Source organism: Pleurodeles waltl, chromosome 10 (genome assembly GCF_031143425.1).
Source record: "Pleurodeles waltl isolate 20211129_DDA chromosome 10, aPleWal1.hap1.20221129, whole genome shotgun sequence".
In the NCBI taxonomy this organism is placed as follows: domain Eukaryota; kingdom Metazoa; phylum Chordata; class Amphibia; order Caudata; family Salamandridae; genus Pleurodeles; species Pleurodeles waltl.
The window spans coordinates 993,420,228-993,446,075 of NC_090449.1; positions in this window are offsets into that span (position 1 = coordinate 993,420,228).

The window sequence follows — 25,848 nt, forward strand, 5'->3', positions numbered from 1 at the left end:
ATGAGTGTCAGTCCTTAATAATCAGTGGTAATATACTTGTAACACACAGTATCTGGGATGTGTCAAAAATAATGATACACTGAGACACAGAGGAGGAGATGCTTTAAAAAATATGGTGCTGTGTTGTATTTTCTGGTGTGTCACGTGCGATGCATCGTTTCATCCTTCGCTGCAAGGAGATGTGTGGATTTCCAGGAGAGCAGCCTTGGTTCCTCACTGCAATGCGGGGATATTTTGTCGACCTGGGACGATCATTGAAAATCCTTGACGCGCTGGTTGAAGGGGCAAGCAATGCGTCAATCCAGTAGACGATGCAACGATTTTCCCACTGCGAGGCAGGCATTGCATCGATTTAGACATGATTATCCAATGCATGTCTTTGTGGCCCTGAGACTTCACAATAGGAGGCAATATCAATCCAAGTCCTTGGAGAGCCCCTGTGGGGATTGCAGAGTACTGCCAGCAGAGTCAGAGGCCAGAAGGCAACAGGGCAACAAGCAGAGAAGCAGTCCTTCTCAGCAAAGTAGTCCAAATGAGTCCTTAGGGCAGCTAGGCAGTCCCTCTGACAGAGTCCAGATGTAGATCCAGAAGTATATGATTAGGTTGGGTCAGAGACCCAGCATATATACCCAAACATGCCTTTGAAGTGTGGAAAACTTCAAAGAGTGTTTTTGAAGTGCACAAGTTCCCCTTTCAGCCCAGTCCTGTCTGCTGTCCGATCCCTGTGGAGGGATTATCCATCCTTTGTGTTAGGGCAGGCCACTGGCCTTTAACGTCTGAGAGAGAGACCCTCTAGTTCCTGCCCAGGGAGACAACAACAGTGGTTCAGCAGGTGGCAAGTAGCCTGGTGGCATATTTGGCTGGAGACAAATGGGAGGGCCAAAAGTGGAGCTGTGCTTTCTAGGTGATGTATGTAAAATTTTGACATGTCCCTTATGTCACAGAAGTCAAGACAAGACACTATGGCCCTCATTATGACCCTGGTGGTGAGTGATAAAGTAGTGGTAATACCCCCAACAGGCTGACGGTAATTACCGCTAAATTATGACCATGGCGGTGACAACTCCCATAGACAGCCAATGTACCACACCGTCCACCGGGGCATTAACACCATGCACGCCGGCGGTCGCCATCAACAGCCAGGCGGGAGACAAAATACCACCCACCATATTAAGATCCTCAAGCCACCATGTTTTACGGGGCTATACCAAGCCGAGTGGACTGTTTGGCGGAGGTGCTGGGCTGGGTCATTGGGACTCTGCTTTTACGGACGGTGGAGAGGGAGGGAAGAGGCCAAGTTGGGAAAGGAAAAGCTTGTTAGGGATGGTGGGGCAGGAGAAGGGAGGAGTGGTGGAGTGGAGGTTGAGGGATTGGTTGTAGGAGTTGTATGTCTGCTGGATTTGGGTGCAGGTGCATGGGCAGTATGCTAATGTGAGGTGGATAGCTGTTAGGTGTGTGAGCGCTTGCTGTAAGTTTGCCCAGAGTCTGGTGGAAAAGAGCTTCTGCCACATTTGTTTCATCTGCTTGTGCAGAGGATGAGGAATGCCCCTATTCAGAAGGTGGGGATTCCACCCCATTTTGAATTCTCTGTTGATCTACTGCGGGTACTAAAGACAATACAATCATTGTGACATTAGGAGTGTCTAGGCAGCTCAATTCATGCTGTGTGTAGGTCATGTGGTTTTGCGTGGTAGGCACTGAATTCCACCAGATTTTATTTTTTTCTCAGCTTTCAACAACTCCGGTAAGCTTTCAAAGTTCCTTAGGGCCAGCCAGAAAGAACAGTGGGTATGCTTGACAATGCTTTGCTCCTAAGGAGTTATTGGTATGTAATTTCCCCTGGTGTCCTCTATCACACAGCTGACATCAGATATAGGATCAAAATTCTGCTGCGGCACGCTTAAAGTGGGAAGAGGTTTTCCATTTGCTTCTAAGGAGCTTATAGTTGCTTCAATGCCAATAAGCTTACATTCACTAATTGCTGGTGACTCCTCCTCCTCCTTCTTGTGGCAGGTTGGGGAGTGTATTAGTCAAGCAGAAGAAACAGCAGAAGCAGCATGCATTACAGTTCCCACAGGGCTCAGTCCTGCCTCCTTGTCTTGTGAGTTGTTGCAGTGATGCTTCAAATTGCAGGCTGGTTTAGTGGAAGCGCGTACTTTGAACTGGGAATAACCAAAAATACGCTTCATTGTACTGGACTGACCACACTAACCATACTGGTGATATTTCTTGGGGTCACAAGCTGCACTCGATGCTACACAGGCAACTTCCGTGGCAACCCCAAGTGTAGCCCCCACCCAGTGAGAAGCCTATTGCGACCCCCTGAGATGCATGTAGGAGGCTGGCCCTCTATGTAGTGTACAAACTTCACACACTGTGTAGAGGGTCCAGACAACCACACGTTGGTTTCTTGAGGCAAAAACTAGATCACCTAATGCTCTGATTTTTGAGGTAGCTTGATTGAGCAGTTAGGCTAATCTTGGAGAGTTGCAAAGCTTTTGTTGTACTCACAGTATCAATCATGCATCTCACACTTTCAAATGAATAACTTGAGATCAATTTATAACAATTTTTATATACATTTTAAGACCAATATCATTAACATTGATTAAGTATTTTTGAGTTATGTATTTTTGAAGTTTTAGTAAATGCAGTCTTTCTGTGAGTAATTACGCACCATGGGAATCAATAGACAGTCACTTTAAAAATGTATTTACAATCGCACAGTTATGTTACCAGGTTCCACTTTCGCAAGTTGATTGAGGCTGTTAGTGGGCACACTGTGCCAGCTGGTGAGGCTCGGACAGCTCCTGTTTTTGGTGGGAGAAGCATTGGATAGTCTCATGGAGCAGGTTTGTGACCACTTGGAAAAGGGTGTTTTTTGCAGATTTAAAGGTGTTGCCTTGGGGTCCCTTGTGGTGTTGAGGTCCCAAGGGGTGTGGGACCCTAAGGGCAAAGCTGGTTCCTCATTGCAAGGTGCTGAGAAGCTGGGTGCAGGGCAAGTTGTTGATCCAGGAGTTGTGTGGTTTGTTGGTCCAGGGATGCTAACTAAATACTGAACTTAGTGGGCGTTTTTTAGGGGAACCTGGTAGTGTCCAATGGGACACTTACCTTTGGGTAGCTACACCCACGAAAGTGACCACTTCTTGTGGGAAGGGTCACTGCCCTAAACCTAATTGGCTACTTTCCCTCTATTCAACATGGAGGAAAATAAGAACAATGGTCCACCTTCCAGGCAATTCCTTTGGGGTGGTGCATGGCAGGTGAGCCCACTCCTCCTACCCTTTGTTAGGTTTCCCACCTTTGCTTCAGCCAAAAGTGGGGGTTTGCAAAGGGGGAGGTCAGCTGCTGCTAGCAGCAGGCTTGGGAGTCGAGTTTCAAGGGCAGTAAGTCCTTTGAAGCTCACCGTCAGGACAGTGAACATTCCTGAGGGAGGCCACTCCTCCTACCCTTTGTTAGGTTTCCCACCTTTGTTTCAGCCAAACATTGGGGTTTGCAAAGGGTGAGGTCAGCTGCTGCTAGCAGGAGGCTTGGGAGTCGAGTTTGAAGGGCAGTAAGCCCTTTGAAGCTCACCGCCAGGACAGTGAACATTCCTGAGGGAAGCTCCTCCCCCCAGGAAGGCCATTTTCTTACAAACAGGAGAGGCAGGGCTCTACCCCAAGGTTTGTATATTGGCTGTCTGGAGTTAGCAGCTGGATAAGACCAGCCAGAAACCATGCCAGGATAGTTAGCTTTTGCAGGGGACACCTCTAACGTGCCTCATGGGTACATTTAGGGATAAATCCAAGACTGGCACCAGTTTGGATTTATCATTCTGAGTTGCTTGATACCAAACAGCCCAGGGTTCAGAGTGGCTATCATGTAGCTGGAAAACTCGTGTTGAACAGTGTCCAGCACATGTATTAAAATGGCTGCTCTGTTCACTCACTATGTCCAAGGTTTGGCAATGTGGGGTCATATTGCTCATGTAACTATGCCCTCACATATAATATGGAACACCCTTCCTTAGGGCTGTAAGGCCTGCCAAAGGGATGTCTTACAGATAGTAAATGCAGTGTATGGTGGACAGAAGCAAACACACACAAATGATGGACGGAATGGGGAACCAGTCAAACCCAGTCAGAGATCTGGGTTTAATCCATCAATTTGTTTGTTCAACATGCCACCCCAGTTTGGACCCAGCCATATGCAAATCAGTCTTGACCCTGTTCCCCAGGGGAACAGTCCTGCCTGAACTGCCAGAGCAGGCCCTCCCTGGACCAGAAACAAGCATCCTGGAACCGGTTTCAGGGTATCACCCTACATCAATCCAGTAGCACAGTGAGACCAGGACCCACGTCTGGGCATACCCGGCGCACCTATGGCGACAAAAGCAAACAAACACAAATGATGGACGGAATGCAGAACCAATCAAACATCCACCCCCAGTCACAGATCTGGGTTTAATCCATCAATTCTTTTGCTCACCATGCCACCCCAGTTTAGACCCAGCCATATGCAAATCCTCCCTGGACCAGAAACAAGCATCCTGGGACCGGTTTCAGGGTATCACCCTTCATCAGCCAGCCTAGCTTCAATCCAGCGGCACAGTGAGCCCGGGACCCACATCTGGGCATACCCGGCGCACCTATGGCAACAAAAGCAAACAAACACAAATGATGGATAGAATGCAGAACCAATCAAACATTCACCCCCAGTCACAGATCTGGGATTAATCCATCAATCCTTTTGCTCAGCATGCCACCCCAGTTTACCAGTTTAGACCCAGCCATATGCAAATCAGTCTTGACCCTGTTCCCTGTGGGAACAGCCCTGCCCAAACTCCCAGGCCAGGCCAGGCCAGGCCAGGTCCTCTCTGGACCAGAAACAAACATCCTGGGACCAGTTTCAGGGTAGCACCCATTATCAGCCAGCCTAGCTTCAATCCAGCAGCACAGTGAGCCAGGGACCCACATCTGGGCATACCCGGCGCACCGATGGCGACAAAGGCAAACAAATGCAAATGATGGACAGAATGCAGAACCAATCAAACATTCACCCCCGTCACAGATCTGGGTTTAATCCATCAATTCTTTTGCTCACCATGCCACGCCAGTTTGGACCCAGCCATATGCAAATCCCATGGGAACAGTCCAGCCCGAACTGCCAGATCAGGTCCTCCCTGGACCAGAAACAAGCATCATGGGACCGGTTTCACAGTATCACCCCTTTTCAGCCAGGCTAGCTCAAATCTGGTGGCATAGTGAGCACGGGACCCACATCTAGGCATACCCATCCCACTTGGGGTGACAATTTGCTCTGAATTCTGTCCATCAGCTGTCCTTTTTGCAAGTGTAGGGTGGACAGGGCACACAGGCAGTGTGCCATGTTGACTTTGTACTTTAGGTTTGCACCAGAACACTCAGCCTGCAATGGCAGTGCTGAGTGCATTTGAATGCTTGGACCTAGAGGGTGGCGCAATCAGTGCTGCTTCCCTCATGGGCCTAACCTTAGTATTCCATACCCTGGGCACATAGGTACCCACTTACTAGTGACATATAGCAGTAGTTAAGAGTGTATCCAATTGTGCCAAATGCTTCACAACAGATTTAGGGAAAGATCTCTGGGCCAGGGAACCTGGTAAGCAAGGGCCCTTCTGAAACACATTAACATCAGGCAGAAAGTTGGGGGATAACCATGTCAAAAAGAGGCCCTCTCTCACAGTGCCCAGTAAGCAAAGACAACAACACATTTTGTTCATTGTGTGAAAGTAATAGCTTCACCTTCCTTCCCCTCCCCAATTTTCTTTCCCCTATTTTGCACATAGTGCAGTCAATCAATATCAGAGTAAATCACTTACGCATTATATAAGGTAGGTGAAGAGAGCACCAATATTATAATATCACTGGGTTGCTGGTTGCACATTGTGTGCTTACTAAAGGAAAGGAAATAGTCACAACTGATTACTCATTGTGCATTAACACTATTAACTGTGTCTGAGGGGTCATCAACTCACAGAGGTCCCTGGTCCCACTGTCTCACCTTGAGGTCCGCTTCTAGTAGTGCTGAACACCAGCTGGCTGGTGAGACAGCACCAGAGCACTAGAGTTGCATTGTTGCTAGAGCAAGGCTGAGAAAAGGAGGGAAGGAGATGATCTTGCAGTAGATGTAATATGCTGGGAACCGCCTAAATGCGGCCGATGTCATCTTCCTGCTGTCTTTCTGTGCAATGTTGGCCGGTTTCAAGCTGTTCCCCCATCAAAGGCACTATCCCTCTCCGGGGGAGGCAGCCATGCGCCACTGTTACAGCAGCTCGCCATCGCCCATATCCTTGAGACATAGTCAGTGGTTTCAGCAACGGACCTTGATGAGAGCTCCCTACGCGGCCAAATCACTCCTCTATGTTCTTTCATAATTAAGTCATTTTCCAGAGGTATACTTAGCAATATTTGTTGTCACCTGTTGAGGCAATGTAGCTGTGCTGGGTCAGCCCAAATGGACCAGAAAGAAGTGATTGAAGTTTGGTTAATTAGTCTTAACCCAAATATCATACAGTTGCTCAGAATAGCACATGTAATACATGACTGTCACTCTTAAATCGAGGGATGTGTACTGCCCAGGTCAGAGAGGGTATGGAAGTCAAGAGGTGGGGTCTTGCATTAGAGGGGTTCAGATCCACACAAGTGGCACATTATGAATCTGTCCAATTTTAAATTGAAACATGTGACCCGTTAGATCCTGAGCTGTAGGAAGGCTAGGATAAAATCATAAAAACACTATGGTGACATGGGTTGAAGAGATTCAAATGAACAGCTACAAGTCTCATTAGATGATGTTACTCACCCTCTCCTCAGATTTATTGTGCTATGTACCCATCTCCCTTATACCAGGTCTTCCACTAATCATTGGGGTATAATAGCAACAGACATGGCCCACACACTCTCTTTTACATTGGTAAATGAAAGGTTACTTGTCGCTATTTAAATGAGAATTATCAAATTACTTCCCATTGTCACGCTGCAATATTGTTCCTTTTGTTGATTGTGTGTGTGGTCAAGTTTGTTTACAGGATATTATTGGAGAGTTGGCCGGGGGTATTCCAACTACATGCTATCCATGCCACCATCACATTTCCAAATTCCGGGAGGATTACAACACAAAGGGGCTTATTTTATAGCATTTTGTGCCACTCTTGTGTAAAAAAAAAATTATGCAGGGGTGGCGCAAAGCAATCCCCTACAGTGTGCCCCTTTTACAAACTGGGGCAATGAGGCCATTGTGCCAGTTTGGAAAGCCTTGTGTGACATTATGGGGGTCATTACAACATTGGCGGTAAAAGCCACTTACCGCCGGGCAGAAGACCGCCAAAACACCGCCGTGGAATTCTGCCACAGCTATGACGACCCACATCTTGTAATCCACCGGAATTCAGACACCCACACAAGTCCGCCACACCAAAGGTCAGTGATAAACTGGCGAAAACAAAACCTCCACCGTCACGCCAACAGAAACACGCCCATGCTATCACGACCCACGAATCCACGTGGCGGTCTTTCAAAGGCGGTATTCCATTGGCGGTACACACCGCCGCGCTCAAAATACACACACATCTCCAAAACACCGCCAAATTGGACAATTCAAATTACACACACCTGATACACATACAAACACCACTCCCACACACCCAACACAATATAAAACACACACCCACATCACCCACAAACCCCTACAACCCAAAATCAGAGACGAAGGCGACAGACAGAGAGCACAGCAATAGAGAACCCCACCACATATAGGCACACAACACCATCACCCATACAACATTCCACGCACAAAACACCACACACCACTACACATCACCACACTCATCAAGTCATACACCACCCCACACATCACCTACACACCCCCATGTCACGCCAAAGACAACCCAGGTTTTCCGAGGAGGAGCTCAGGGTTATGGTGGAGGAAATCAATCGGGTAGAGCCACAGCTATTTGGATCACAGGTGCAGCACACCTCCATAGCCAGGAAGATGGAGCTATGGCGAAGAATCGTCGACAGGGTCAACGCTGTGGGACAGCATCCAAGAAATCGGGAGGACATCAGGAAGAGGTGGAACGACCTACGGGGGAAGGTGTGTTCAGTGGTCTCCAGGCACAACATCGCGATTCAGCGGACTGGCAGCGGACCCTGACCTCCTCCCCCACAACTAACAACATGGGAGGAGCAGGTCTTGACCATCATGAATCCAGAGGGCCTCGGAGGAGTCGGGGGAGGAATGGACACTGGTAAGTCAAATCTTAACTATCATATCCCCCATCCTACCTGCATGCCATCACACACCCCCACCCTCACCCACTCCCCTATCACTCCAACTCCTCACTAATGTACTAATAACACAAACCACCCATCCCAACACCAAGCCCTGCATGACACAACTAAGCATGGTCACCCCTCACTAAAGCATGCTCACTGCACATACCCATAACACCCCTCCAACCATCATCATACAAGCCCCCACACAGGAATGCTTGCACTGGGGTACACGCACAGCCACCCATTGCACACCATGACACACACACAGGCAATAATCAATATACCCCTGCAGGACCACTACGTAACGTCACCAGACAGGAGGGTCCAGACATCTCTACCCCACCCACAGAAGAGGCCCACAGTGACGACAGCAGCTCTGGCCAACTGGATCCAGATGACCAGCCCAGACCATTGTGGGCCTTGGGACAGTCGGTTCCCCTTGCACAGGCACAGCCCAACACTGACCTTCCACCCTCTGGTAACACCAGCACAGCACCCACCCAGCAGGCCCATACCTCCGTACCCAGGACACGTCAATCAGCTGTGTGTCCACCACTACAGGGAACCCAGGATAACCCACCACCCCAACAACAACAGGGACCTGGGGGCAGTGGTAGTGGGCACACGGTCCAGGGGACGGAGGCACAGGAACACAGGGGAGCTGGGAGGGCTGCTGTGCGACACTCTCCACGAGGCCCTCTCCTCCATCATGGGAGCATACCACCACTCCCAGGAGACGATGGCAACGGTGCTGGCCAAGTTTCAGGAGACCCAGCGCCTGCAGGACGAACAGTATTTGGGCTTCAGGGAGGAGCTCAGAACCATCAGCACCGCCCTGGGCACCATCGTAGGGGTGCTGAAGGACATACAAAAGACCATGAGGGACACCCTGGCACTCCAAGGGGCCCCTGACACTAGCCTGGACGATGAACTGCCCACCACCTCCGCCGGCGCTAGTGGACAGGACGCCCCGCCACAGGACCACCACACCAGCACCCCACCCCCTGCAGACGGAGAACCACCCCGCAAGTGGTCCCTGAGATCCAGGAACAGGACAGAGCAAGATGGCAAGACCCCAGCCAGGAAATGAGACCACCCTGATTGTCCTCCCACTGTCCCACTTTGTTACCCTGTCCAGATTGGAACTGCCCCAGCTCCACTTTCTATGCCCACATGGGCAAAGCACCTGTGAGATGAATAGACTGGACTCTGCCATGGACACTCCTTCACCATCACCCATCACCATTTTACAACCCCCCTCCATTTTCGAGCACTTAAATAAACACCCTTGAAACACAAAACAATCTGGAGTTACTCTGTGATTTTGAAAATGTGTATTAGCTATGACTATGACAAAATCCGTTCGAAATTTTAATGTCAACATACCTATGTCACACATCACAAGTCCATGAAGGATGCAAGCAGATGACACAAGTTGGTAACCACACCTGTGAAACCGTAATAGAAATGTACAACTCAGTTACTAAATACTGCTTCAAATTGACAGACAGGATAGAGGTAGAAGTGTGAAAGTGAATATAATAGTAAAAAAAAATTCTCACCTGTGTGTCACTGGAAATATTGCTGTATGACTGACTCCCTGTTGTCAATGTCTTCTTCCTCAGCTTCCTCCTCATCACTGTCCACAGGCTCCACAGCTGCCACAACACCGTCATCTGGACCATCCTCCTGCAGAAAAGGCACCTGGCGTCGCAAAGCAAGATTGTGAAGCATTGAGCAGGCGATGATGATCTGGCACACCTTCCTTGGTCAGTAGAATAGGGAACCACCTGTCATATGGAGGCACCTGAACCTGGCCTTCAGGAGGCCGAAGGTGCGTTCAATCACCCTCCTAGTCCGCCCATGGGCCTCATTGTAGCGTTCCTCTGCCCTGGTCCTGGGATTCCTCACTGGGGTCAGTAGCCATGACAGGTTTGGGTAACCAGAGTCCCCTAATAGCCACACCCGGTGCCTCTGGAGTTGACCCATCACATAAGGGATGCTGCTATTCCGCAGGATGTAGGCGTCATGCACTGAGCCAGGGTACATAGCATTTACCTGGGAGATGTATTGGTCTGCCAAACATACCATCTGTACATTCATGGAATGATAACTCTTCTGGTTCCTGTACACCTGTTCACTCCTGCGGGGGGGACCAGAGCTACATGGGTCCCATCAATAGCACCTATGATGTTGGGGATATGTCCCAGGGCATAGAAGTCACCTTTAACAGTAGCCAAATCCTCCACCTGAGGGAAAACGATGTAGCTCCTCACATGTTTCAGCAGGGCAGACAACGCTCTGGACAACGGACAACACGTTGGAAAACATAGGCTGGGACATCCCTGATGCCATGGCCATTGTTGTTTGAAATGACCCACTTGCACGGAAATGGAGCACTGACAGCACCTGCACTTCAGGGGGGATTCCTGTGGGATGGCGGATTGGTGACATCAGGTCTGGCTCCAACTGGGTACACAGTTCCTGGATTGTGGCACGGTCAAATCTGTAGGTGATGATCAAATGTCGCTCCTCCATTGTTAACAGGTCCACCAGCGGTCAGTACACCAGAGGATTCCGCCATCTCCTCAAATGTCCCAGCTGACGGTGCCTAAGGACAACAGCGACCACAGAGTCACAAATTCTCAGGTATGTACCCACAGCTACACAGAACACGACACCAAATACAAAACTCTTCCTGTATGTGTGTTGAGTGTAGGCCTAGGTATGTGTGACGCAGTAGTAAATGAAGCCATGTGGGCCCCTGAAATAGCTGCTGCCTGACCTCTAAACTGGGACAATGGGATGTGAGGTAACTGCACTGGCGTTGTACACCATCCCGGTAGGTGGTCGTAGACCGCGCCGCAATGCTGCATTGGTTAACATTGGACATTATGGGTCGCAGGAGCCAATGATGATGTGCGCCGGCGGTGATGATACGCACCGCCGCGGATGTCACCGCCGCGGACGTCACTGCCATTTTCTATCTGTTGAATCACTCAATACCTGATCTTCCACAGGAGAGGACCTACACTGCAAGTGCTGCTGTGACCTCAGTCTGGAAGAGACAATGGCTGCTGCGTCTGGGGAAAGGGCCCCTGCCTTTCACTGCTCAGGAGTTGGAGAAGCTCATGGACGGGGTCCTACCCCAGTATACGCTACTCTACGGTCCTCCAGACCAACATGTAAGTACACAGGGAGCACGTTGTATGGGCTATGCCTGGGTGGAGAGGGATGGTTGTAAGAAGGAAGGGGGCACAGTTCTGCGTGCATAAAGGACTTTGAATGCATGTGCCACATGGCAAGGGTAGGGATGGGGGCCACTCACTTCGACGGTGCAGTTGGTAATGACTTCACTTCTTCCCCTGTACATGTCATGAAGGTCAGTGCCCATCAGAAAAAGGACATTTGGCGTGCCATCGCCAAGGACGTCCGGACCCTGGGGGTCCACCAGAGACGGAGCACCCACTGGCGGAAAAGATGGGAGGACATTCGCCGCTGGAGCAAGAAGACGGCGGAGGCTCAGCTGAGGATGGCCTCCTAACGTGGAAGGGGTGCCCTTCGCTCCATGACCCGCCTGATGTTCCGGGTCCAGGCGGAGGCCTACCCTGAGTTGGATGGGCGCTTGAGGGCATCACAGCAGACACAAGGGGGTGATTACACTCTCATTCTGCGGACTTTGCGTGCAGTGGAGGGTTCTGGGTGGGGGAGGAGGGCTGTGGGTTTCCCTTGGCCAGAGCGAGTTCCGTAGGCTGGCCCCTCTGTAATGCAGGCCATGTGCCACTCCACCCCTCTGTAGAGTGCCAAGTACAGGTAGACATGCTCCTGTGTCATCTATGTGGGCAGATGACACCCATATCCATGTAGGCCATATCCCAGGAATTGCATCTGTAGAGGCCAAGAGCAGGGCGTAGTGCAGGGGGCTGCTGTGTCTGTATTGTCCGCCAACGGTAGCGGTAAGCCATGCACTCAACCTGTCTTTCTTCTGTCGTCCCCCCCCCTTTTTCTGCTCTCCCTGTTCTTTTGTGCATCAGCATCATCAGGCGGAGGTACAGTGGCACCGGAGCACGAGGGAGCTGCATCCCACATGGCCATGGAGGGCCACACCACGGACTCTGAATACACCAGTGGGACGGAGGGCGAGGGGAGCTTCACGTCGGTCACCGGATCAGCAAACAGCGACACGGACTCGTCCTCCAATGGGAGCTCCCTTGTGGTGGTGGCACCATCTGTGCCCCCCACTTCTACAGGTACAGCCGGAACCCCCCCTACCAGCACCACCCTCCCAGCAGCCCCTCAGCCTTCGTTCCGTGCCCGCTCACCCAGGAGGGTGGGCATCACCTTTGCCCCAGGCACCTCAGCCCCTGCCCCAGTCACCCCTGCTGCCCTCAGTGAGGAGACCATTGACCTCCTCAAGTCACTCACTGTTGGGCAGTCTACCATTGTGAATGCCATCCAGGGTGTAGAAAGGGAGTTGCAACACACTAATGCATTCCTGGAGGGCATTCATTCTGGTCAGGCTGCCCATCATCGAACCATGCAATCTCTGGTCTCAGCACTGGTGGCAGCCATTGTCCCTGTGTCTAGCCTCCCCCCTCCAACTTCCTCCACCCAGACCCAATCCCCTGTACCCCAGCCTATCCCAAGCACACCATCAGACAAGCATGCACACACCTCAACACACAAAAGTAGCTCAGGCAAACATAGGCACCACACAACCCACAGGCACTCACACAAGCATCACCCACATACAGACACAACAACATCCACTGCCTCCACTGTGTCCCCCTCCTCGTCGTTTCCCTCATCCCTCCCAGTGTTGTCTGCACTCTCACCTGCATGCACTACACCTACAGGCACTAGGACTCGCACCAGAACACCCAGCACCACACCCCGCTCACCTGCACTCACCACCCCCACTACCATTTACACGTCCCCTGTGTCCACTCCCAGTGTGTCTGTGACGCCCACTCCCAAAGTACACAAACGCGGGCACCCACACACCCAACATCCATCCACCTCACAACAGCCTCCAGTACCTGCACCTGCACCGAAATCACCTAAAGTTACACCTCCTACAACCACCTCCTCTTTCTCCACTCCCAGACCCCCTCCAGCTACCCATCCCAGTGTTTGTCAGAAACTTTTCCTGAGCAACGTTGACCTCTGTGCCACCACCCCCACCCCTCCAATTCATAGGTCCCGTAGTAGCACCTCAGCCAAAAAAAGACCGGTACCAGTGGTGCGTATTAGAGGTCTGTGGAGTGCACCGGCCACCAGGGCAGCCAGTGTGACACGGAGCCAAAGCACTGCCAGTCCACTCCCTGTAAAGCACCTTAAGTTGGACAGTGCCAGATGGGAGGGGGTGAAGAGTCCTGCCGGAAAACTGCTCACAAGGGTCCCGGGGGGAGTGCTGAGTCAGCTGTGACTCCTCCCAAGGTGGTGAAGGGGCAGCAGAAGTCTCCAAAGTCTGGTAGCAGCAGCACGGCGGGGAAGGCCGCCATCCTCCCCGCTGGCCAGGACGCCAGCACTATCGTCACTGGTCCGGAGACCACCGCCAGAGTCAGCGCCCTGGAGGGCACCAGTATCGTCACTGGTCCGGAGACCACGGCCAGAGTCAGTGCCCTGGAGGGCACCAGTATCGTCACTGGTCCGGAGACCACCGCCAGAGTCAGCGCCCTGGAGGGCACCAGTATCGTCACTGGTCCAGAGACCACCGCCAGAGTCAGTGCCCTGGAGGGCACCAGTATTGTCACTGGTCCGGACACCACCGCCAGCGTCAGTGCCCTGGAGGGCCCCGGCAGCCACAGCCCCACTGGGCACTGAGGGACCATCATGCCACACACCAATGCACAGGTCAGAGACAGCAAAGTCAAGCACCGCTGAACAGGGCAGAGACCGCCATGGTAAAGACCGCTGAACAGGGCAAAGACCGCCATGGCAAAGCACCGCTGAACAGGTCAGAGACAGCAAAGTCAAGCACCGCTGAACAGGGCAGAGATCGCCATGGCAAAGCACCGCTGAACAGGTCAGAGACAGCAAAGTCAAGCACCGCTGAACAGGGCAAAGACCGCCATGGCAAAGCACCGCTGAACAGGTCAGAGACAGCAAAGTCAAGCACCGCTGAACAGGGCAAAGACCGCCATGGTAAAGCACCGCTGAACAGGTCAGAGACAGAAAAGTCAAGCACCGCTAAACAGGGCAAAGATCGCCATGGCAAAGCACCGCTGAACAGGTCAGAGACAGCAAAGTCAAGCACCGCTGAACAGGGCAAAGACCGCCATGGCAAAGCACCGCTGAACAGGTCAGAGACAGCAAAGTCAAGCACCGCTGAACAGGGCAAAGACCGCCATGGCAAAGCACCGCTGAACAGGTCAGAGACAGTAAAGTCAAGCACCGCTGAACAGGGCAAAGACCGCCATGGCAAAGCACCGCTGAACAGGTCAGAGACAGCAAAGTCAAGCACCGCTGAACAGGGCAAAGACCGCCATGGCAAAGCACCGCTGAACAGGTCAGAGACAGCAAAGTCAAGCACCGCTGAACAGGGCAAAGACCGCCATGGCAAAGCACCGCTGAATAGGTCAGAGACAGCAAAGTCAAGCACCGCTGAACAGGGCAAAGACCGCCAAGGCAAAGCACAGCTGAACAGGTCAGAGACAGAAAAGTCAAGCACCGCTGAACAGGGCAAAGACCGCCATGGCAAAGCACTGCTGAACAGGTCAGAGACAGCAAAGTCAAGCACCACTGAACAGGGCAAAGACCACCATGGCAAAGCACCGCTGAACAGGGCAAAGACCGCTGAACAGGGCAAAGACCGCCAACTCAAGCATCGTTAGCCCATGTGCAGCTGGGACAGTGACGGAACTGGGACCGTCACGGGGAGCGTGATGCACTCTGGGCACCAGTCCCCCTCCAGCACCAGTGGAGACATGCATCCACTACCTCAGTCCTTAACAGGTTGAAGCACTCTGGGCACCAGTCCCCCTCCAGAACCAGTGGAGACATGCATCCACTACCTCAGTCCTTAACAGGATGAAGCACTCTGGGCACCAGTCCCCCTCCAGAACCAGTGGAGACATGCATCCACTACCTCAGTCCTTAACAGGATGAAGCACTCTGGGCACCAGTCCCCCTCCAGAACCAGTGGAGACATTCATCCACTACCTCTGTCCTTGGCAGGATGAAGCACTCTGGGCACCAGTCCCCCTCCAGAACCAGTGGAGACATGCATCCACTACCTCTGTCCTTGGCAGGATGAAGCACTCTGGGCACCAGTCCCCCTCCAGAACCAGTGGAGACATGCATCCACTACCTCTGTCCTTGGCAGGATGAAGCACTCTGGCACCAGTCCCCCTCCAGAACCAGTGGAGACATGCATCCACTACCTCAGTCCTTAACAGGATGAAGCACTCTGGGCACCAGTCCCCCTCCAGAACCAGTGGAGACATGCATCCACTACCTCTGCCCTTGGCAGGATGAAGCACTCTGGGCACCAGTCCCCCTCCAGAACCAGTGGAGAATGTTATCGACTTGAGAGACTGTGGCTTTGCACTCCCCAGGATGGAACAGTGGGCAGCCCACCCACTGTAGAGACTTGAGAGACTGTGGCTTTGCACTCCCCAGGATTGAACAGTGGGCAAACCACCCACTGTAGAGACTTGAGAGACTGTGGCTTTGCACTCCCCAGGATTGAACAGTGGGCAAACACCCCCTGTAGAGACTTGAGAGACTGTGGCTTTGCACTCCCCAGGATGGTACAGTGGGCAATCCACCCACTGTAGAGACTTGAGAGACTGTGGCTTTGCACTCCCCAGGATTGAACAGTGGGCAAACCACCCACTGTTCAAACTTGAGAGACTGTGGCTTTGCACTCCCCAGGATGGTACAGTGGGCAATCCACCCACTGTAGAGACATGAGAGACTGTGGCTTTGCACTCCCCAGGATACATCAATGGCCATGGAGCCCCGTCGTGGATCTGGCGTGGTGCTGTAATCCGGCTGAGGTGCCCCCCCTTCCATTCCCCCTGAGGTGCCTGTTGTATTTCTATCTGATGCCCCTGCAGTGTTCTCTCCGTTTGTCGACAGTATCTAGTGTGGGCCTCGTCCATGCTTTGTGGGCCCTGTGGTCCACGGACATTGATATGTGCATACCTGCACTACTAATCGTAATGTATAATTTCTAGAATGTGTATATATATCTGTATATATTTGGTTACTGTGTTTTGATACATTACAATGGTTGAACTAATTTCCTTTTGTCTTTGCATTCTTCCGGGGGGTTGTGGGTTGTTACTGTGATGTTTGGAAATGCATTAGTGTGTGTGTTGTAATGTGCGAGGGTCGGGGTGAGGGTGGGAGTGTTGCGTGTGTGTCCCCCTGACTTTTGCCTCCTCCCTCCCCTATGTTGTAGGTGCAGTACTCACTGCTGTCTTCGGCGCCGCCGTTGCTGGTGTTCGTAGAGGAGCAGGAAGACAAGGGCAGGGAGTATTTGTAGTTCCGGCTCCATGGTGCCCTCCTTCATCGTGGAGTGTGTTAAGTTGAGTGTTTTCCCATTGCAAAAGCTGGTTCCGCCATGTTTTTATCCACGGTGAATCCGCCCCGGAAAAGGTGGTGGATTGGGGGGTTGTGATACTGTGGGCGGTACATTGTCTACCGCCTGTCTGTTGGCGGTGACCGCCGCACTGCTTTTCTGTACCGCCGTGGCGGTCGGAGTGTTAAAGTGGCTGTCTCTGTTGGCCGTTTCCGTCACGGTCATAATTCCCTTTTTTTTTCGCCGGCCCGTTTGCGGTATTACTGCAGCTTTAACACCGTCCGCCAGGGTTGTAATGACCCCCTATATCTCCCCAAGTATTATATATGCAAGGTAGACACTCCCCTGTTAAAAGCCATGCAGGAATGGTGCAGTGAAATTTACAAGATTTCAATGTGCCATTCTGCGCATTCACAACGTAAATTTTTTAACACCTGCTCAGAGCTGCTGTTAAAGTGACTCTGGGTTTTTTAACGTTAGACCCCTCTTGCATTGCTGGAGTAGCATCAATTTTTTTACTCCAGTCCAGCAATGCGTCAGTTTAGCACCACAGATGTGTCAGAATTTCCGACGAATCTGTGGAAACATGTGCCATGGAGAGCTGTATCATAAATACAGTGCTGCCGTAGTATCATAAGTGGGTCCAGGCAGGAGTGGCTCCTCCGCTAGGTCGGAGGAGTGTCACCCCCATGCCAGCATCAGCAGCTGCCAAACATCTGCAATACAACAATGATAAACTATGTTTATGATCATTGTATTGTAGAAGCGCGGGGCCACGGGCTGATGAGCACATAGGGGGAGTGCTCAGCACTCCCCCTCATTGCGCATGATTATTTGGTTATTTTCGACCCCCTGCGCCGTCCTGCCCCCGCCACGTGCCACGAGCCAACCTGGGTCCAGGGCTGGCACAATAAAACTAGCGAATGGAGTCCGAGGCGCCAGTTTCTTGTAAATAAGCTCCAAAGTTGTTGCTCATGTCAGTGTTTCTGCCTAATTTATGACTAACATATCCGTTCTGTACATTGAGGCCCACGTCTGTTGGTAAATATGGGCTTTTTCCCTATCAGTCAGTCTGTCTATGGAAAAAATACCATTCTTCGTGAACATCAACATAGTTGCCACAACACTTTTCAACTAATTTTAAACACAGTTCAGGAATAACTCTAAACATTTTTTAAATTAAAAATTTGATAAGCAATTAATTTGTTCATTAGTCGATGCTTGACCTTTAATGCCTAAAGCAACTGTGGGAACATGTGCTGTAATTATTACATTTAATTAAATCTTTCAGTTATGCCCTCCATTTCCAAAATGTCTATTGTCATATCTGTACTTGCAGTTGTGCTAATGGAACAGTAGATTTATTATTAAAAATTTCCCAGGGCAGGTAATTTTCTATTTAATGGCAACTTTCCATTGACGTATTTTATTATATTGCACTAGATTTCCCTTATAAGTATTGCAGTCTCAGTTAACCTTCCACTTCCACCACAATCTTCATGAATATTACTTTATTAGGTGCAGATAAAATGAAGTTCAGAAAGTAATTTCAATGGCAGTAAAGACAGTAGTTGGGCCCTTTAAACCTGTGTCCTCATTTCTTCATTTAAAGTCCTAAATGAAAAGAGGGTTTAAGACTGATCAGTAGGCATTCTGAAAAACAATTTCCTAAAGTGAATTAAACATCCACAATCTTGTCTGTTTGCAGTAAGGCTAATTCAAACTAGAACATGAAGTGTGATATTATGTTGAACTGAATAAAACTGTTTATATGGAATACCAACAAAAGCAATTCTAATCTTTATCAGTCACGTCGCATGTCAGTATTTTAACACGCATGGTCTAATGCGTGGGGAGAGTCTATAGACTATTTTGATGCGTTATTAAAATCAAGCAAATATTGTTTTATATATTCATTTTTTGTATGCAGACAACATTTACGACGTAGGGTGCATACGTCAAATTGGTATGTATTGTAACACTGGGAACATGAACTGGAAGGTTTTGTCCACGGACTGTCAAGAACCTGACACAGGTACATCCAATGGAGTGGAGTGGCATACAGTAATCAGCCAGAGCGTCATCGGGCATGTCAGATGTTTTTTGTTTTTTTGTTTTTTTGTTTTTTTCTGGAGCCTAGGTCAACAAACTAAAGTGTGTCCACTATTAGATTGTGGCCCTGTTTCAAGCTTTCTAAAAAACATCCTGCAGGGAAAGAGAAAAATCTGTAGATGCAGCATCCACTACGACCCAGTGGTGTTAGCCGAATTACCTCCATGTCATTAACAAATACAGTAGTATTGCTTTAAAATCTAGAAGTAAATGTTGCAGCAAAAGTGCATGGTTCTGAAAAAGCATGAGGCCAGGGGAATTCGACATTTCTGAACACACCATGAGATGGGCCTGAGCTTTATTTCCCAAATCAATTCGGCAAAAGTCGCTCAATGAGTAAACTAAATTCCTGTTTGACAATCCACCTTGGTACTTCTCCATCTCAATAAGGTAAACAAAGACAATTGATAATATCTAGAAGACAAATAGGGCAGCACACAAAGAGTACTGCGGATGAAGTTGCTGGGAGAGATGCTTCACCCAAATCTGTTTTCAACTTTCAGTTAACTGAACTAAATCTTGGTTACTAATATCTATACTGATCTGCTCTATCAATGTTTTTTTACTTGATCATCTCCAGTTTTTTGGACTGATGCTCCTGATGTTTTGACTCTGTGCCCTTGGCCTCTGCAAGCCAGGCCCCAGTGCATATTCTCTGACTCCTCAAATATTGTGAAATTGGCAATACTTGGAAATGGCACATTTAACTTACGTATAAGTCTCAAGTTGATGATTTGAAGGGGCATATTTATACTCTGTTTGCTCTGAATTTGTGTCATTTTTTTACGCAAGTTCAGCGCAAACCTAGCTCCATATTTATATTTTGAGATGTCTAAAGTCAAAATATAGGAGTTTGCACCATTTGTTGAATACGTGCACCTATCTTGCGTCAATGATAGGCAAGGTGGGCGTTCCAATCTAAAAAATGGTGCTATCCCCATAGCCCCATAGTTATCACCCCGTGTTAAAATGATGCATGGGTGGGAGGAGGGGCCAAATAATAGTGCTTTGCACCATTATTGAACACCTGGGTCAGCCAGGCGTTAGGCGACCTGTGGACCCATTTCCATGGTTAGACACCATGGAATGGAACCACAGGAGCCCTCCCCAAGCCCCAGTAACACCCCAACCCCTACCAGATGAAAATTACATTTTAAAAAAGAAGTGCCTGTCCCCACACAAATCATTGATTGCCCCCTACTAATATCCTGGAGCCAGGGCTATGAAGAAAGGATCTCTGTGTACTCCAAAATACCCTTCTTTGTAGTCATCCCCACATCACAGGCACATTTAGCTATAAGATGTGGGGCACTGACCCTACCAAATCAGTACACTACTGGACCTGGGAAGAATTCTGCCTGGTGTAAGGACAGCTATGCTGCAAGAAGTGCCACACTGCTGGACTGCTTTCCAAGAAGGACTGCTCTCTTCCTTGATGAGTTACCTTTCTGCCTGATGATCTCTGCCCAGCTGAGGAAGGACTGGCTTCTCTCATATGACCCAGACTGACTCCAAGGGCTTGCAGGCTTACACCCTGGTCACCTGCAGCATCAGAGACATTAACCTGAAACTCTGCTTTTGTTGCTGGAGTCTGCCATTTGTGAGACATACCCTTTCCTGAGGTGCCCCCTCCAATCCTGGGACCCAGAAGTGGGTTCTTCAATGACACAATGCCTTCTTCTCAATGGAGTTTGATGCCGACATGGGACCCGATTGCAAGGCTCGACACCTACGCATTGACCCAACTGCATGGATCAAAACTGATGCATTGCCTTTCAGCAGGCTCTGCATGACTCCTGTAGCCAGCCTGCCCTCCTTTGTGGTCAGCCTGAACATTGGAATTATTACGGTCTAGTGCAACCTCAAGTAACCTTGTAGCACTATTGACTTCCAAGCACTATTTTTGGTTCTTTAGAAAGTCATTGTGGTAGGGTGGGGTAGAGGGGCCCTTTAAGTTACAGCAATATAATGGACTATAAACATCAGTGAAGGAAATAGTACTTTCATTGTCTGGATTTTTATAGGGAGAGATTCAGATGTGAGGTCCTTGCCACTCTGGTTCACTGATCTTAATCCCCTTTCTCTGTTCTTCTTCCTTAGATGTCCTGAGATTGTTACGGACGTCGGCTCCATCAGAGAGAACAAACATTCCTGGTCACGGAAGTGTACCTCTCTCTGCCTAGGGTTAGTGTTGAGGAGAGTGGGGAAGGATAGGGCCTGTGCACATGTAGGGAAGGGAAGAAGTAGGGAAATAAACTGAAGAAAAGTATAACTAAAGCTCACCGAAAGGATATACTGTCCACCAGTGAGTGCTTTCACCTTATTTCCCTTTTACCTTGTTAGCTCCCACAGTTAAAGCTACGCCTCTTAATTCTTCCTCCTCCCCCTTCCCTCTCCCTGGATTCCCTGAAAGCAACTTCCAGCCCCTGGCTCGTACCTGGGACAGCCATGTCTCTCCTGGGATATGGCGGGAAGGTCCAGCATTGTCTGGGTCCTCTGAGACGGTCCTGGGGCAGTCCACATCTTCGGTTCCTTTCACCAGACTCCGGCTTGGGGTGGTTTCAGTTCCCTCTGCACGCACATCTTTCCCTGGTCCAGGCCCAGTGATGTCACTTCTCATTCGGCCCCCATGTCATTGCTCTCCTCTTCAGGTTCCTCTGTGATCTCCCTGTCGCAGACGCCTGTGCTTGTTGTCTCCTCCTTTGGTCCATCCTGAAGCTTGTTGAACTTCCGATGGCACTTCTCTGACACATGTCCCCATGGTACTTCTGTCCCAGCCCCAGCGAGCATGTCAGGGAGAACTCCTTCCATCACCTCCGATTATTCCCCGATACAGTCATATATTGACTTCTATTGATGGAATTTTAGCTGTGTTGTTTTCATTTTACTCAGATAAATATTCTCAATTTTTCTAATTCTGTGTCGAGTCTTTCTGTGGTGTTCTCATTGTTTTGCTGTGTGTGTGGATTGCACAAATACTTTATACATTCTCTCCTAAAATAAGTCTGCCTGCTCTATGCCAAGCTACCAGAAGGTGAGCACATGATATCTCTAAGTGTGCATCTAGCTTACCCTGATTAGAAGTGGTGGTTCCTGCTTGTACAAGGTGCATACTCTGACAACCAGAAAGCCCAGTTCTATCAGCTACCCAGTAAATTATTAATTTTGTCTGTTGCAAATCTTGGTGGGGTTTTAGGAAAACATATGTATTGGTTAACTTTCACTAACCATGATATCCATAAGATCTTGGAAAATGCATTTTGTGACACTGTCCCTGCCACTGCTATGACTCCCCGGTATTTGCTAAAGCTAAAAGGTGTAGAGAACACAATACCTACACATGTGGTGAGATTGCACTGCTTCTCAGTGTTGTGGTCTGAAGCTGAGGTTGTAACTCAGCAATTAATTCCAGGATTACCGCACTACTGACTCTGTACTTTTCATATATCTCCTCCTTAATCTTTGCAAATAAGGTGACTCTCACCCTAACTGTCTCCTCTTTCCCCTCATCCTTCTCTGCCTGCCAGCCAAAATCCTCATCATCTTCGCCAAGACGTACAGAGCTGCCTTTGTGAAAGAGCTTGATGCAGTTTCGGTGCCTTCTAGTTTGCACCTTGTTACCACCTGATTGAGATTGATAGTGATGACATTTCCTAAAAGGACATGGTGTGACTATTTGCAATTAGGAAATTCTTCATCCATGGTGTTTGCATATCGCTATTTGGAAATTCCTATGTGGTATTTCCTATTTAGTGATTTCCAAAATGCGATTTGTACTAAATAGAAATTTCATTTTGCACCACTGAAAATGCCTTTCATACGTTCAGAAATTGCATTTTGCATTTCCATTAGGAAGTGTAAAATGCGTTTGTAGATATGGGCCAAAGTCAGAAGGTAAAATTTCAGATCAGGACAATCCTGGTTTGTGGATGGGAGGCTGATAATAGCAGGATGTTCCCAAAGGAGCTGGAACGACTCTTGAATGTTCACAAGCCAGGGAACATTTTGGGATGGGCCAGTGGCTATTACATCTTGGAGGGCTGTTGCATAGTGAGCAAATTCTGGAGTTGTCCAATATAAGAGAGGGTGTAGCCTGGCCTTGTCAGCAAGGCTTCTTACTGCCATGTCCTGGAAAAGCAGATACAGGGGAGTGCTAGTGGGAGGAAAGCAAGGTTGCATATTACTTTATTTTTAGTATTGATTAGCAACTCAATATGAGAAACACTCAATAACTCTGCCACATAAAGGATCAAACCCAAGACCGTAGTCTCATAAATGTGAAGCACAGGTGAAATGGGTTTGGAATATGAGGTGCAGTGTTCTTTATGTAATACCTGTGTGAGTTGTTTGAGCTTTATGGTGGCTTTGTTAATATGGGATTTCCATGACATATGTCCACTGACCATAACCTCCATATAAATAAAGTAGTCCACCATATCAAAAGGTAGAATATTCTTCCTAAATGACTTATGGGGATTAAATGACATGAGCGTTGTTTTAGTGAAATTGATCTCCAGCCCCTTAGCAAAGCAAAACTCCTTGAAATTATGAAGGAGTTTCAATAAGCCACTTGGGGTCTTAGAGATCAGCAGCATGCTGTCCGCAAACAGGAGAAATGGGGTTTTGGTTGGAGCCAGTACAGGGGCATCTGCTTCGACCTATGCCAGGAGTGATATCATTGATAATATATAAAAGAGCATGGGGGTTTTGTATAGCTATTTTAGCCATATTTGTTTTTACATGTTATTTTATCAAACCATGCCTACCTTTGTGTACTTTAATCCAGTTACATTTTATTCAAGCATTGCCTTACTTTTATAGCAATAGCCACATTTGCGGTGTTGTTTTATTTCTCTCTATCTGCTTGTTCTTTCACGTAGGAAAGCAATATGTTTTCGGTAGGACATTCATTTCACTTTGAGCTTTCTTCAAGGCTACAGTCAGATATGTTACGTGCAAAAGTGGTACGCTGTGTCTCTAACATTCACAGAAACATACACACTCATAAGTGGGGACCATTTCTTAGAATGTCAACTCTTTTATTATAAAAACACTATTTGTCCCATGCACATTAGAGGGAGATTCCAGCCAGATGACCATGGCTGCATGCTGATTGCTGATTGCCTGGCTACAGCTTTTTGCTTACACTGCTGAACCCCTAGCTTACATGGGGATGGTGTCTTTCTCAACTGCAGGCTTCCATATTCGGGTATGAAGGATGATGCTTTCCCAGGGGGAAACCTGAAGGGCAGATTAGGTTTATCATGTTGTTCTCTAACATAGCGTAGGTAGGAGAACTATATCTTACTGTTAATGACAGCATGGTGGGACTATTTTTGTGTTTCACTCTCCTCGTCATCTTATTACTTTTATTGTCTTTTATCATCCTAGTTGTTGCAATATATGACATTTTATCTAAGATGCAGTCACTATATTAAACCTTTATTGAACTATATTCTGCCTCTGCTGTCTTTGCCTTCATGAGACTAAGGTAACTGAGAAAAAGGGATGAGATCTGATTGACCACGATTCCCCTGGGGAGTCTTTTATGTCATGCACCCAGTTGCCACAATCATCCCTGCCCCTGGGTAGAGAGTAGGCGCTGCTAGTTAGCCGGAAAACCTGGATTAGGCCAACAGGTATCACATGGTGTGGAATTTTTCTTAGTATCCCACAGTTCATGTGATTCTGCAGCCCAAATCCAGTAGCCTCATTAGCATAATGAGAACCTACGCAACATTGCGCCACCATCATTTGGTCAGGCACTCATTTTCAGATCCTCCTAAGTATCTCTGTGTCACTAAAGGCTAAAGACACCTCAATACTATATACAGAGACGTCCGTGGTGTTGAGGATTTCTTCCTCAGCTGAATAGGTAGTACCTATATAAAGCTGTGGGTTGTTCAAGCTTGAACCTTAAAAGGATTAATCCCCAGTTGGTGTCATTATCTCTGGACACACATTTACCATTAACATGGCGAACCCGCAACAAGTGGTAGTTGCAGTAAATATAATACTGCCCCTTCCTGCTCACTTATTGGCAAATGGTCTAACAGCCCAACGGGGTCCAGTCACATTTTTTGTTGAGGCTCATCCAGCCTACAGAACAGAAATATTTTATTCTTGGGTTACCTTTCCAGCTGTTGATCGGAACAAAAACACATTTCATCACTATACACATGCAAACATACCTGCACAATACAGAGCTTATGCATACTTAGAAATACCTTTATCTTATCCAAACCATAACAATTGGCTTGATGGCACCCTACCACATTTAATATTACACGTTAAGTCCTCTGAGCAAAGATGACCCGACCTTGCCTTTGTTGGCCACATATACACCGCACCCTGATGCAGCACCTGGCGGTAGCTGGGGTTCGCCGCTTATATATAGAGCTCACTGGAATATACAGACTGTTAGTACAGTTTGATGAAAATACTTACCCAGCACCAGCTGCCCCAGCGCAACCACATGCAGTTACACCAGGTATTAACCCGGCAACTGTACATTCAATCATGATTAAAGTACCCGCCAAGAGGGAAGAAATTCTGTTTTGGTTAGCTCAAAATATGAACGTGCTGGAAGAAGTCTTTCCCCGTACAGGTCCTCAGGACAAACAAAGAATATTCAATATGTGCTTGCCATTTGGGATGGTTCTCAAAATAGATAACTTGAACACATGGGGCATGGTATTTGCCACTCTCTACACTACCACACATGGTACACCAACACTTGCCAATAGTCTGTAGCTGTTAAAACAAATTCAAGATGAATACAGGGCTGCTCCGGCCCTGGATTTGTGGATGCAATTAATGGGCAACTTTGCCACTGTGTCTTCAGTTATACTAAGTAACCTTAAAGGGGAAGGGAAGCAGTTGCACTAGCAGTGCACATGCAGCTCCGGGACG